The 13,570-nt window shown below is 27.3% G+C and overlaps 1 protein-coding gene across 2 annotated transcripts in view; it reads right to left on the bottom strand.

Moving 5' to 3' along the window:
* The window catches only part of LOC135929898 (uncharacterized), a 43,192-nt gene extending 34,192 nt beyond the window's left edge, over window positions 1-9,000 (bottom strand). For both annotated transcript variants that reach the window (XM_065466637.1, XM_065466639.1), the window contains exon 1: window positions 8,937-9,000. The gene's annotated coding sequence lies outside the window, so the exon portion shown is untranslated. The remainder of the gene's footprint in view (window positions 1-8,936) is intronic.
* Window positions 9,001-13,570: the final 4,570 nt, after the last annotated feature.

The raw sequence follows: 13,570 nt of genomic DNA, 5'->3' as shown, positions 1-13,570 counted from the left end.
TTTTGAGTCAATATTTCAGACCCTTATTATTTTTTTGTCGAAGGGTTCTCACCGCTTATTGAAACGCGCCCACCGTGATCTACGTATTTATGGATCCGCCAAATCTAAGCCATCATTGAAGCGAAGATTCTCCATGTAAAAGTAGATATCTTTTAGCACTAGTCCGATTAGAGCATATCGACCTCCCTTTCCCCCATTTTTAATTTAAAAAAAATATTTTAGGCTCAATTATCAATCTCACTTCGCATATGACACAGGAAAAAAATATCTTACATGATCAAAGTCTAGGTCAAAACTTGACTTTGTGAATTTTTATTGAGACAATTTTATAACTTTATTTTTTTTTCTTTCAGAAACGAAAATGATAGGTGTCAAATGTTAAAAGATATGGGGAAATGTGTGGGGGAGGGGGGTAGAAAGTCAGGTTTTTACCTTAAATTATATTTAGAAACTTTGCCTTAATTATTGAGTGAAACATTTGTATATATTTCGCGTACTTCTGCTAATAAATATTTTATTTTATAAAGTGTGATTCTTAAAATTGAGAATTAATGTAAGGAAAAGAAATAGAGAAAAAGGTATATTAAAAAAATATCATATTGAGAGCGTAAAATCTGTGTTAAACGAAAAACCTGTTATTTTTTTTTGACGACATTTCCATAGCGTGTCGTTATTAGTTAAATGGAGCTATTTTAAACACTGAGGAAAAAAAACACACACGGTTCAACGGCTTTTTCAATTTTTGCATTATAGATTTTAACTTTATAAATAATATATATATTTTTATTAAAAAAAATAATAAAGTAGGAGAGTTGGTTAATAATTATTATTAATATTTTTCGAAAAACAAAAAAAAATAATTAGCTTTTATGACTTATTAATAAAAAAAATTGAATTAAATAAATTATTGATTTGATTCTTAGCATTTATTCTAGTTCTTTCCTTCCTAATCAAATTTACTTTATTTTAAAAAAAATGGAATTGAGATTCAGTGAAATCACGGAATTTGTATTTTTTTAAAATGGAATTGAGATTCAGTGAAATCACGGAATTTGTTTTTTTAAAATGGAATTGAGATTCAGTGAAATCACAAGGTGTATGAACCTTTCGACAAAAAAAAGGGGTTTCGGGTTCAAGGTTTGAAATAAAGAAATATTGACTCAAAATAACACGATATTTTTTTCTTGTATAATATTTATTTAATACTCTGGTAGTAATGTTGTTACATGGCTCGATTTGAGCCGATTTTTTAAAAACGGCTAACTCAATATTTTATCCAGAAAAAAATATATTACGCAAGCCTGAAGATTTAGGCCATGGATGGCACAAAGGTTTGGACAATCTATTAGCGATATCTCGTGGTTTAGGCAATATTTTTTCGAGTCTGCCGTTTTCTACAAATCGAGCCGTTTAACAACAATCTTCTGTATAAATACGTGGACACAATTTACAAGTATAAAAAAATTTATAAAAATTAATTTATGACTAAAGTGATCTGCATCGGACCAAATTTTTTAAGCCGATCCGACCCGGCCCCCTTCCGAACGAATTTATTTTTAATTTGTCCCGAAAGCCCGACCCGAAATAAAAATCTCGATGTGTAAGAAAAATATTATAATAAATATAAAATATTAGCGCCTTGTTTCTAGCAAGAAATTTTATAGCATATCAATTTTTATTTCATAAAACCAACCAATGGCATATAATAATACCTGACCGATGATGCATTCATAATAATGAATTTGAAAGCATCGTTGAATGCAAATCAGCTGGACCCACCATTTTGGTAACACATAGAAATTCATGTTAAAAACTGCTATTAAATTGATAACATGCTTTATTATTATCTCAATGGTCAGGCAATTCTTCTTCTTCCATAGGAATAAATTGGCCTCTTGTTAAAAAATTTTAATGATAGGGCAACCAAAATGGCGCCCACAGCTGTTTTCATTGATGTAAACTTTTAATGAATAGTCGCAGTCTAGGTATTTTTATATGTCATCGAGCCCAACCCGTCCCGGAATTTTTTTAAAATATTAGACCCGACCCGGCCCGTGATCTCTAATTCTATATTTTGTTATTGAACGTTTTATTTAAAAACATTAAATAAATATTATGCCCTATACTACAAAATATTTTCTAGAATTGTTCTAGGGGGTGAGTTCCCCCCCCCCCCATATTTGGGATCTCTATGTTTACGTATTAGAGGCCTGTGGCTATATTAGATTTTTATGGAAATAAATAGTTTTTTACTTTTTGACATCTAGAACCCTTGAAACCCTCCACTTTAAAAAAGGGTCAGGGTCAGGATGGTCCAGCAAAATTAAGAGGGTTCAGGGTCTGCGCTCAAATCCCTGGTTTCCCCTCCCCCTCCCATTTACTTTTAAATTATAAAAAAAAGAATTAATAATTTATTAAATTTATATTGGCGATTTTTTAAAAAAAAATTATTTATTTTTTAAATTAATTTTTTTGAACTTTTGTTGCAATCGTAATTGTATTCAATGATACAAACAAATTACAATATGAGCCAATTTATATATATATCAGAGACCTGAAGAGGTGCCCGGCCCGAATTCTTTTTTAAGAAAATTTTTGGACCGGCCCCGATTTTTTTTAAAAAAAAATTTTCAGGCCCGGCCCGGATTTCTTCAAAATATATTTTTTTTATTTTTGATTTTTATAGCTAATATGATATATATAAAATTGATCAATATCTATCTGGCCCATAAAATTTATAATTTGGGATATAATTTTATATTCACCCTTTTTTTAAATATTTGATTTTGTATATTTGTAAAAAAAAATACTTATTAAGAACGAAAAATACTGCGGCCAAATTAGGCATGTTAGAAACTCAATATTTGTGAATTTGAGTGTTTGAATGGAGAGATTTTTCCATTTTATTGTTTGAATAGCCATTACCACAATCAGTTATATAAAAATAATACAAATAAAACAGCTGTTCTCTCATTAGATTTTTTGTTTCAGTTTCTATAGGTGTTGATTGAGGAATAAATTTATTACTTCGACCTTAGTAAGAAGAATTCAACGAGAACAGAGTTTTCCCAGATGCTAAAACTAAGTTGAATCCTATTGCACTTTAATAAAATTTGCAATATTAGCCGTCAATTTAGAGGATGATTTATGGAATGATTGTGAAATGTAAATGTTTTTATAAAAGACGATTAAAATATAAGGTAGACGATCCCCTTTGATATTTTATTAATCATAAAACGATTATAAGAATAAAATTATATAAATTTAATAATGAGATATAATTAACTTATCTTTTTATAATTCCAAGGGTGTGGATTAATATATAAAATGTTTATTCCAAAGCCTTGTAAGGTCCCTATCATTTTTTTTCCCTAAAATCGATATATATTTTTTTTATCAGTTTAAATTTTAATCATAAAATAAGAACCAAACGAAAAAAGAAGATAAATAATATAATATATACCCACGAGACAGATAAGTATGTTAAAAGTTAAATGATTTTTATTTATTCTGATATTAACATACATATAAATTCAACTTGATAATGTTGAGTTGACTATAGACTTTAAAATAAGGGTATTTTTTTATATATATGTAGTATATTTACATAAATAAAATTATTTTATATCATAAAAAAATGCATATTTCTAACAATAGAAGATAAAAGATAAACAATACATATGGAGTATATATGTAATTTACTATGTACACCATTTTGCAGATATAAAACAATTAAATTTATAATAATAATAAATAAAATAACCATCTGACCATATAAATAATTTTAAACTTTTTTTAAAAAATATCCTTATTCAATAAATGTATCACACTCGCATCACAAACTATACATAGCAGCTCATACATATGGGCGTAATAATTTAATTATTTTTGCATTTTAAAAAAAAATATAAAATTTAGGCATTTTTAATACGATAGAAGCTAAATAATCCGCCAATCCTTGGGTAAGGGAATCGTGTTTTCTTTTTATATTTCGTGTGGGATCAGGAAAAAATTTACTGGTGGATCAAGTTAAGAAATATCATTGTCATGATTTCACAGCAATATCACATGATTTAATTGTATATTATTTTGCAATTTTGTTTATTTCTCAATTCTTATAAGTAGTGTTGTTAAACGGCTCGTTTTGAGCCGATTTTTAAAAACGGCTAACTCAATATTTTAGCCAGATAAGTATTGCTTAAACCTCAAGATTTCGACAATATATATCTAGATCTTTGTTCCTTCTATGAGCAAAATCTTCAGGCTTAGGTAATATTTGTCTGGATCAAGTATTAAGTTAGCCGTTTTTAAAAATCGGCTCAAAACAACCCGTTTAACAAAACTACTTATAAGTTACAACGCAGCAACCAAAACATTAAATGTGATTCGAAAATCATAGCGTTCGATAACCCGCTAAATTTTTTGGCCAGGTTCGGGTTTGAAATTGTGAATCCAGTTAAGTTGAAGGATAGTCAAGAAAATATTATAGAAGCGTAGAGATTTAGTTAATAGATGTCCAATCTTTCTGGCATTTATGAGCAAAATCTAAAGGCTTACATGATATATTTTGCCCCCCCCCCCTATAGAAATCTATAAAAAATAAACACATACAAATTCACTGATTATATTTATAATATTTCTTTATTCTTGCCAATATTGGAACCCGATTAATCACCACTATATCAACTTCTACCTTTTTTCTAAGCTCAATCTTTAAAGATGTACAGTCACCCCTCTATAATTAATCTATAATTAAACGGGCCCTGACAGCAGGGTAAATTACTGCCAAACAATGGACACTAATCCACTGCACTGGATACGCTTTCTAAATGGTGTAGGGTACGCCTACTTGATCGTGGATGTCCCAAGTGAAAGGTATGATATTTTATTTCAAGCCATACTAAAGCAAAATAATATACATTATAATTGTCATAAATAAACATTCGATAATATTTTCTACATTTAATATAATTTAAAAGTAAATTACTGTGAAACAAAAAATTCCAAAATGTCATATTTTAAAATTTAAAAAAATAAAATAAATAATTTTGTTTCTTTATATTTTGAGAGAAATTTTATTTTTAAGTATTAAAAAAAGAAATAATATATGTATCACATATATTATATAAAATAACATGTGTTTTCAAAAATACTATTTTCCTAAAGGAATTATTTTAAAAAAAATTAGCCAGATCCAACCTTAAAATTTTTCCAAAAATGAGTTCAATTGGGGTTCGCAAGGAATTTGAGAAAGGGTTCAGGTTTAATCTAAAATAAAATATCCTCTGGACCACATTTGCAGCTCCTTTCAGGATTGGTTAGAAGCTCTGTCAAAAAACTTTATCAATAACATGTGATAAATCTTTTTTATAAAAAATGAAAAAAAAACATGGTGAAATTGTGTTTTAAAAAATTTTCTAAAATTTTAATTCGTGTTTTGAAACAAATTTTGAATGCAACCACATACTAAAAAAAATTATGATAAATTTTTTACATATATATTTTGATTGTGAGGTTGAGAAAGATTAGTATTGTTAAACGGCTCTTTTTGAACCGATTTTTAAAAACGGCTAACTCAATATTTTCGTCAGAAAAATATTAGGCAAGCCTGAAAATTTTGGTCATTGATAGCACACAGGTTTGTACTTCTGTGCGCGAAACCTCGAGGCTTATAGTGCGAAATTGAGCGTTTCAAAACGCGTTGCAAACGCCAATAATGCCTTTCAAATGGCCTAGGGCAAATTGGTAAAATTAACGTTTGGCGTTAGCAACCATTTTAAAAAAACGTAAAAATAGGTTTGCTTTTTCATTTACCTTTTTTTATTCTTCGTTTTGTAATATTATATAAAAATGTTAAATAAAATAACTTACTTAGAATTTTAAAAAGGGATGTTTAGAAATTAAAGAAATAAGAAGGCAGACGATAATATAATAATTTTCAAAAACAAATCCTTTTTCTTTTTAGAACTTATTTAAAATTTTGAATCGACGGATATTAATAAAAAGACAACCTCAATTTAAATAAGGGACGCGTTACGTTTTTTTTATTTAAAAATTACGGCAAAACGTAAACGCTCAATTTGTGCACTATTAGCCAATATTTTTCTAGCTAAAATATTGAGTTAGCCGTTTTTAAAAATAGGCTCAAATCGAGCTGCTTAACTACACCATGAAAAATAATTAATTAATTATTTTTAAAAAAATTTCAGGTCCGGTGGGGGAAAATGTTTTTCTTCTAGGGGTCAGATTGTGTCAAAAAAAATCACTTTTCGTAAGTCATCTAATAACGTGCCATATTTATGGGTGAAAATTTCCAAAAAAAATTAATATCAATTTAAAATAAAAAGAGATAACTGAAAAATATTTGATTATTAAATAAAGGAGTGGTTTCTTCAAATATTTTGTAATACAAGATAAAGATATACTGTATTATTATTAAAGATTTATTTGGTTTTATTTCAATATAAAATCAAATTAAAAAACACTATAAAATTTTTAAAAAAGACTATATAATTAAAAATACTGCACTTGGTTTGATAAGTAGTATGTTATTTACCAATATTAAGCTTTGTTAATTTAGCCAGGTCAAGAAAATTGACCAAACTGATTTCAAGGATTTAGATGTAAAAAATAGTTCAATTTAGACTAAGTAAGGTAAGTTGAGATAAGTTTTTATGATTAAAATCTTTTAAATAAGTTGAACTATTTAACTCAGCCCATCTAGTCAACTACATTTTTTATACATTACAAGGTAACCAAAAAAGAATTTAAATTATTCTATAAAGGATTATTTGATTAAAATGTATTGAAAAGTGGCTTAGAAAATAATATTAAAATTAACTAAATGATTAGCCTAATTACTAATCCAAACAGAGATTTGGTTGAAAAGATAAAAATATGAAGCCTCAATTTTATTTATTATTTTTTATTCAAGTTCATTACCATGATATATAATAAACAATTAATATTGGAAAAATGATTAATTATTGAATGTATCATAACTGACACAAAAGATAATTTAATGATTGTGACAAGGCTTTTTGCATGTTTGCAGAAAGTCTTTGTCATACACTACATTTCTAAAGAGAAAATCTTAAAATAATATACGTTTATATGAGGGAGAACAGAAGAGTATAACTTATATTTCTGGAGGTGTACATAAGATATTACTAATCAGTATTGTTACAGACCACATTGAAGTTCTGCTATTTAGTGATATATTTACTTAAACAGTTTATCAGCTGATCATGCAGTTTTAAATTACACTCAGATATTTTGTTTTAGTAAATTTTTAGCTGACTTAACAGATATGGTGTCAATTATTAGTAGTTATATATTGGTTAGAATGATAAAGGGGTCTTTTAATTTCTTTTACATAATATTTACACTACAAGTATATTTTCCTTAAAAGTGGAAAAATTAATAATTTCAAAAATCAAACAATTTATTTAGATAACAATAATTCATTTAGATGAAAAAATTTTTATAAGTCAAAAAATATACTAGATATTCAAACAAATTTAAATGATGCAAAATTTTATATGAACTCCAAAAAATATTAAAACAAAAAAACGGAAGTAAAACCCTATTTTTTTAAATGTGTTCATTCTTTGAAAAGATGCATATTTTGTATATCAGGGTTTAAAAAAATAAAATTGCTAATCCAAATTATTTTTTATAAGATAGTGAAAGCCATGTCAGAAACCTATATGGACAGGAACAGCCCATGACACACGGGCCATGTATTATATTTCGAGCGGGTCTGGCCTTTGAAAATCTTTTAATGGGTCTGGGTCAGACCTAGGCCTTTATTTAAATTTAAGCTTATTGAAAACAGTTGCTAACTTGAAAAAAATAATAATAATAAATTTCAGTAGTGTAAACAAAATTATTGCCTAGATATATTTAAATATGATTTATTTTTTTATTAAATGCATTAATTGAATTTTTGGATAAGGTAGAAGGCTGGAAAATTTTTTCAAAACTTATCATGGACTTTAAAATTTTTTTAATATTAAATATGGGCCAGGCCTGGGTCTAAATTTTTTTACTGCAAGTCTGGGTTGGGCTTGAAGATATCCCTATCCTATACTCCTCTCCCTTTTCAAACTTGATAAATTAATCATAATAATTTTTTCAGAATAGTAAGTATATACATTATATTATACACTTATTAAGAATAATTAATATAAATTTTGAAAATATTTACAACATATTTAAATAGATATATACTTGGCCGAATTCTGAAAGGTATGGGGATAACTCCCCCCCCCCCACAACTCCCTTTAGGAAAATTTTAGATACAATTATAATTTAACTTAAGGCAAATACCCTCTCTTAATAAATTTCCTTGTTTTATATAATTTTTACCAGTATATTATGCAGTAAAACTACTTAAATTGAAATATGTTAAGAATACCAAAATTGAACCTTTATATCCTATTAATTCATGTATCAAAATTTTTATAAAGAGAGGGGGGAAACTATTATGTTGATTTTTCACCGATAAATTTTTTTAGGGGTCATATAGTTCACTTATTATAAGCCTTTGGCTATTCGATTTTAATAAAATTAATTTTGGGTCTTCCCTTTTTTATAAAAATACTTTTAATTTAACAATTTTAAATTATGGCCATTATTTTAAAAAGCTATTAACTTTAACCAAATTTTCCATTATTTTATAGTGGTATATTCTATAAATTTTTTGGGAAAATGAGGGGGAGGAGATTTTTTATTAGTTTAAAATGATATTTATAAAAAATAGACTGATTTAAAATGGGCAAATCCATGTTATAATTTATTTTTATAAGCATAAAATTAAATATAGAGAAAATATGTAGGCTTATAATGTCATTAATTTAATTATTAATCTAAAAGTAATATATGATAATTTGATTTAAAAATATGTAATAATTATTTTAAAAAATTCAAATAACTTGTGAAACGCTGAATGAATTATGAATAATTGTGGGTAAAGCTATATATATATATTCATTTCACTAGGAAAATTATATTTGTAAAAATGAAATAATTAATCATTACAAGCTTTAATCAGAGTTGCAATAGCTTAGTGAAAACATTTTGCAAATGCTACTGCGATAGATAAAGTTATTTGCATAGTGTATAATAATTGGTTTACTATTAAATGTAGCTTTTATAGAGACTATTTTCTAGAGAATTTTTTTTGTATGCTAAAAACTTTTTTTCTTCTTTTTACAATAATATTTAAGTAATAAATTGTATTAAAAAAGATAGAAATTATGTATAAGATCAAAAAACAATTGAAATCTTTATTCTTTTTTTGTAATTTATAATAAAAACGAGAAAATGTTTATATATTATGAAAATCCTTGAAACATTTAATATGAAGTGTGATTTGACATGTTTGGCACATATATCTTGAATGCGTATGGCAATATCTACATCTAAGTATTTTTCTATCTATAATTTTGGATAAATAATTTCCAGATGAATCAGTATGGTTCTTTAGTGCAAACTGGCTTGCGTGTCCTGAACTTAAATTTTTTTTTTCAATTTTTAATGGTGTAAAGAAGTAGTTAGTAAATTCTCGCCTAAATGCAAGCAAACTCTTCTTGTCATCTCGATTCATGAATTTCTAGATTTACCATGAATTTACCAAAGATACATCGATAAAATTGGTGAATATTGGCTACCTCCCTTTTTCCCCTCTTATTTTTATTCTATATGTAAATATGGGATTATCACACAGATCAACTCCACCCATGTGTTTGTTATAAGCAGTGATCATATTTGGTTGAGGAATTTTTATTTTAGTAGATATTTTTTTGTAATACCTCGTCACCACTGTATTATCATTCCAACGAACTATAAATATTTCGTTTAATTTTTCGAACCTATAATCATAATATCCTCTTTCTTTTTTTGCTACAGCATTTATAGATTCAACTGGGCAATCTATTCTATTATCCCTCACAGTTCCAGTTGTAAAATATCCCATTTGTTTTAAGTATGACAAAAGTTTAATTGAGGTAAAGAAATTGTCAATATATATTATGATAATTTGGTTTTGTAAGGCCTTATTTATAAAATCTATCATGTATATCTATTTTAGTATTGTCTGCCAAATGAATATTATATTTCAAATTTAGTAATTATAAATTGGGTCATTGTATTCCGGATTATTGGAATAGAAATATCACTATTATTAGACCAATACAAACTTTCCTGTGGGAGCGAATGATATCCAGTAAATATTAGAATCCCAATAAATTTCTTAATATCTGGGATGGTTATACATTATTAGACCTATTCATTTGTTTTGCATAAATATTATTTTGATCTACAATTAGGGAATATAAGTCTTCGCCGAAAATTGAAATAATATATCTGATGGATTTTTATCATGCAAATTGTCTTCAAGTTTTATTATATCTTCATTTACCCCATTGAAAGAGATTGTAGAATATAACGTATCTGTTTTCTACATCTTAAATGGCCAGAAATTACAGAATCTTTCTGGAATGTCGTCAAATTCACCAATAGTATCTGAAGGTAAAACTCCGTCATTTGTTAAGATATTTTAGAAAACGATTTATTTAAAAATTTTAATTAAAAATTAAATATTTATTTCATAGAATCTTGATTTTTTAATTAGTCATCTATTATTTTGATAATTTTGATTGAATTGACAAAACAGGTGCACAATAAGAAAAAAAATGTTCAGCAAGAAGAGGGTACAAATAATTTATAAATTTTTATGAATAATTTTAATTTTCGAATATTTATGAACCGAATATTTGCGAATAATTTCATATAATTAGGTCGAGATGAAAAATGATAAAAGAATCATATTATTCGATTTTCAGGGGGCTCAAAAAAATTTTTTTTAATATAATTTTCAAAACACTTTTTTTTGGGTATAAAAAATTTTTTCAAAAAATTCAGAGGGCTCGCTCCCACTCCCCCCCCCCCATTTTAGGGACGGCACTAGTTTTAAGTATAATAAAAAAAATTATAATTCATGATGTTAAATTTGATTTGTTTGAATTTTTTAAAATAATTTTTTAACGGTGCATATATGCACCAATCAACTTTATATGGTTACCTATTAAAATTTTAATTATTTAAAATTCAAAAATGATTGATAGATATTGATATGTCTATTAAAAAAAATATACACACTAGTTTTCATCGAAATAATTTTTTAATTTGCTCGTGAGATCACTTAGAAGATTTTACATTTTAGACCTCATAAATTCGCCATGTTTAAGGGCTTCTTAGGGATATAAAAAAAATATTTTTTTCAAATTTTTCTTTTCCAGTTTTGAAGTACAGTGTCTAAACTATATAAAAAACATTTTTTAATATTTTTTAAAATAAAAACTACTATGTTTCAAATAATATATAGGAGGTGGTGCATATATGCACCGTTAACCAGTAACGAGTATACTATTTATTATGTATTTTATAAAAAAAATGGAATATTCGAATTAAAAAATTACTAAATATGATGTGATAATTTTGAAATTAAATAAACGATATACATATTAAAATAGCTAATATGTAGTCGTAGTTGTTTTATTATAATGGCAACGAGTGGAGAAAATAATTCCTTAAATGGAGATAATTCCTTAAATGGAGATTCAAAAAATTTTCCAGATAAAAAAAAATTGGCGGATTTATCTACGATTAAATTTGATAAATTCGATGATGAATCTTCTATTTTTCGTTATTTTTCTCAATGGGAAGCCAGTTTTCGGTTAAAAAACGTAAGCCCATCTGAATGTCAGTATAAATATACATTTTTAACATTTTTTGACAATAAGAATATTGAGTTGGTGGACCGTTTTTGTTATCCTGATTCGATCGAAACTATATCTTTTAAGGAAATTAAGTCAATATGTTTTAAATTATTTAAACCGACGTCAACAGCTTTTGCTTCTAGATTTGATTTCGGTAGACTACGGAGAACTACTAAAACCATAAGTGAATTTGCAGATAAAATTAGAACAATTGGCAAGCGTTGTCATTATCTTAATGATATTGATGAGCGTTTACGTAATCAGTTTATGGTTGGCATGGAAATGCCGCGATTGGAAAGAGATCAATTTCCAATTTATCTTGATCTGGCATTAGCTTCTGAGTGAGCAGATAAAGAAATGGCAAATAAAAATATCTCTGTTGTTAATAAGATAAATGATAATAACAAAAGAAATGATAATAATAATAATTATAAACATCCAATTAAAATGACTACGTTTGATAAAGGCTATAATAAATTCAAGTATAATAATACATTTGATAAAAAGAATAATAAAACAAATATAATAATGATAAAAATTATAATAAACTTAAATGTTATAAATGTGGGTTTATTCATAACCGAGAAGTGAGATGTCCAGCTACAAATGCGGCATGTAATATATGTAAAAAATTGGTCATTTTGCAGTTTGTTGTAAATCAAAGAATTTAAATTACATAAAAGTATCATCAAGTGATTCAATTCATAATATATGGAAGAATCAACAAAATCGAGAGAATTGAGCAAAACTAACTGCAGCTATAAATGGGTTAGATGTTGAATTTGATTTTAACACTGGTGCACAAGCGTCATTGATAGGAATTTATATATGGAGAATTATTGGACGACCAAAAATTAGGCCAACCAGTCCATTGACTGCATATTGTGATCATCCGTTAGACGTTAAGGGGGAGACCCAAGTCAATGTTAGTCACAGACAAGGACCCTACCAGTGGTAATAATGAATACAACTAGATTGCCTCTTTTCAGATTACCATGGATTATAGCATTCAATTGAGGAATGCCTCGTCATGTTATGATTAAACAACTATTCAATTTAATCAACACTATTGAAAAAGAAAAATGTTGTATAACACTAGATTCTAGAATTCGAGATTTGATTAATAAACATCAAGAATTTTTGATGATAAGATGGGATATATATGTGATTTTGCAGAGCGAATTCATTTAAAAGATACCGCTGTACGAAGACCATCCCGCAGGGTATCATTTCCACTTCGTAAGGCAATTGAAATGGAATAAGACCGATTAGTGGCTGTAGGAATTATCGAAAAGATAGATTCGACTATAACTAGGGTACAGTGGTCAACGCCAACCGTAAATGTACGCAAGAGTAATGGCGATTTTCGAATTTGCTCTGATTTCAAAGTTACACTCAATCCGGGTTTATTGTATGACCATCATCATGCTATTACTAGCTTAGACGCTTAGTTAGAAAAAATCTAGGGTGGTTATAAATTTACTGTGATAGATCTGAAAGATACGTATTTACAGATGGGAGTAAAATCGGAATCTCAGGAATTAATAACGATAGTAACTGATGAGGGGTATTTCCGTTACCGATGATTGCCTTTTGGATTGGCAAGTGCATCTCATCTACTATATTCCAGAGATATTTGGATGAGTTGCTAAAAGATTGTCAAATGACTGGTGTCTACTTTGATGACATAATTATTTCTGGTCGAAATGATGAGGAGCACTTAAATAATTTGCGAATCGTGTTAGACATATTACAGACATAATGTCTTAAGGTGAAATTGACGAAAG

Source organism: Gordionus sp. m RMFG-2023, chromosome 5 (assembly GCF_954871325.1).
Source record: "Gordionus sp. m RMFG-2023 chromosome 5, tfGorSpeb1-WG-v2, whole genome shotgun sequence".
NCBI lineage: Eukaryota > Metazoa > Nematomorpha > Gordioida > Chordodea > Parachordodidae > Gordionus > Gordionus sp. m RMFG-2023.
Note: the sequence above shows the minus strand (reverse complement) of the source record. Positions and strands in the feature narration are given on the sequence as shown.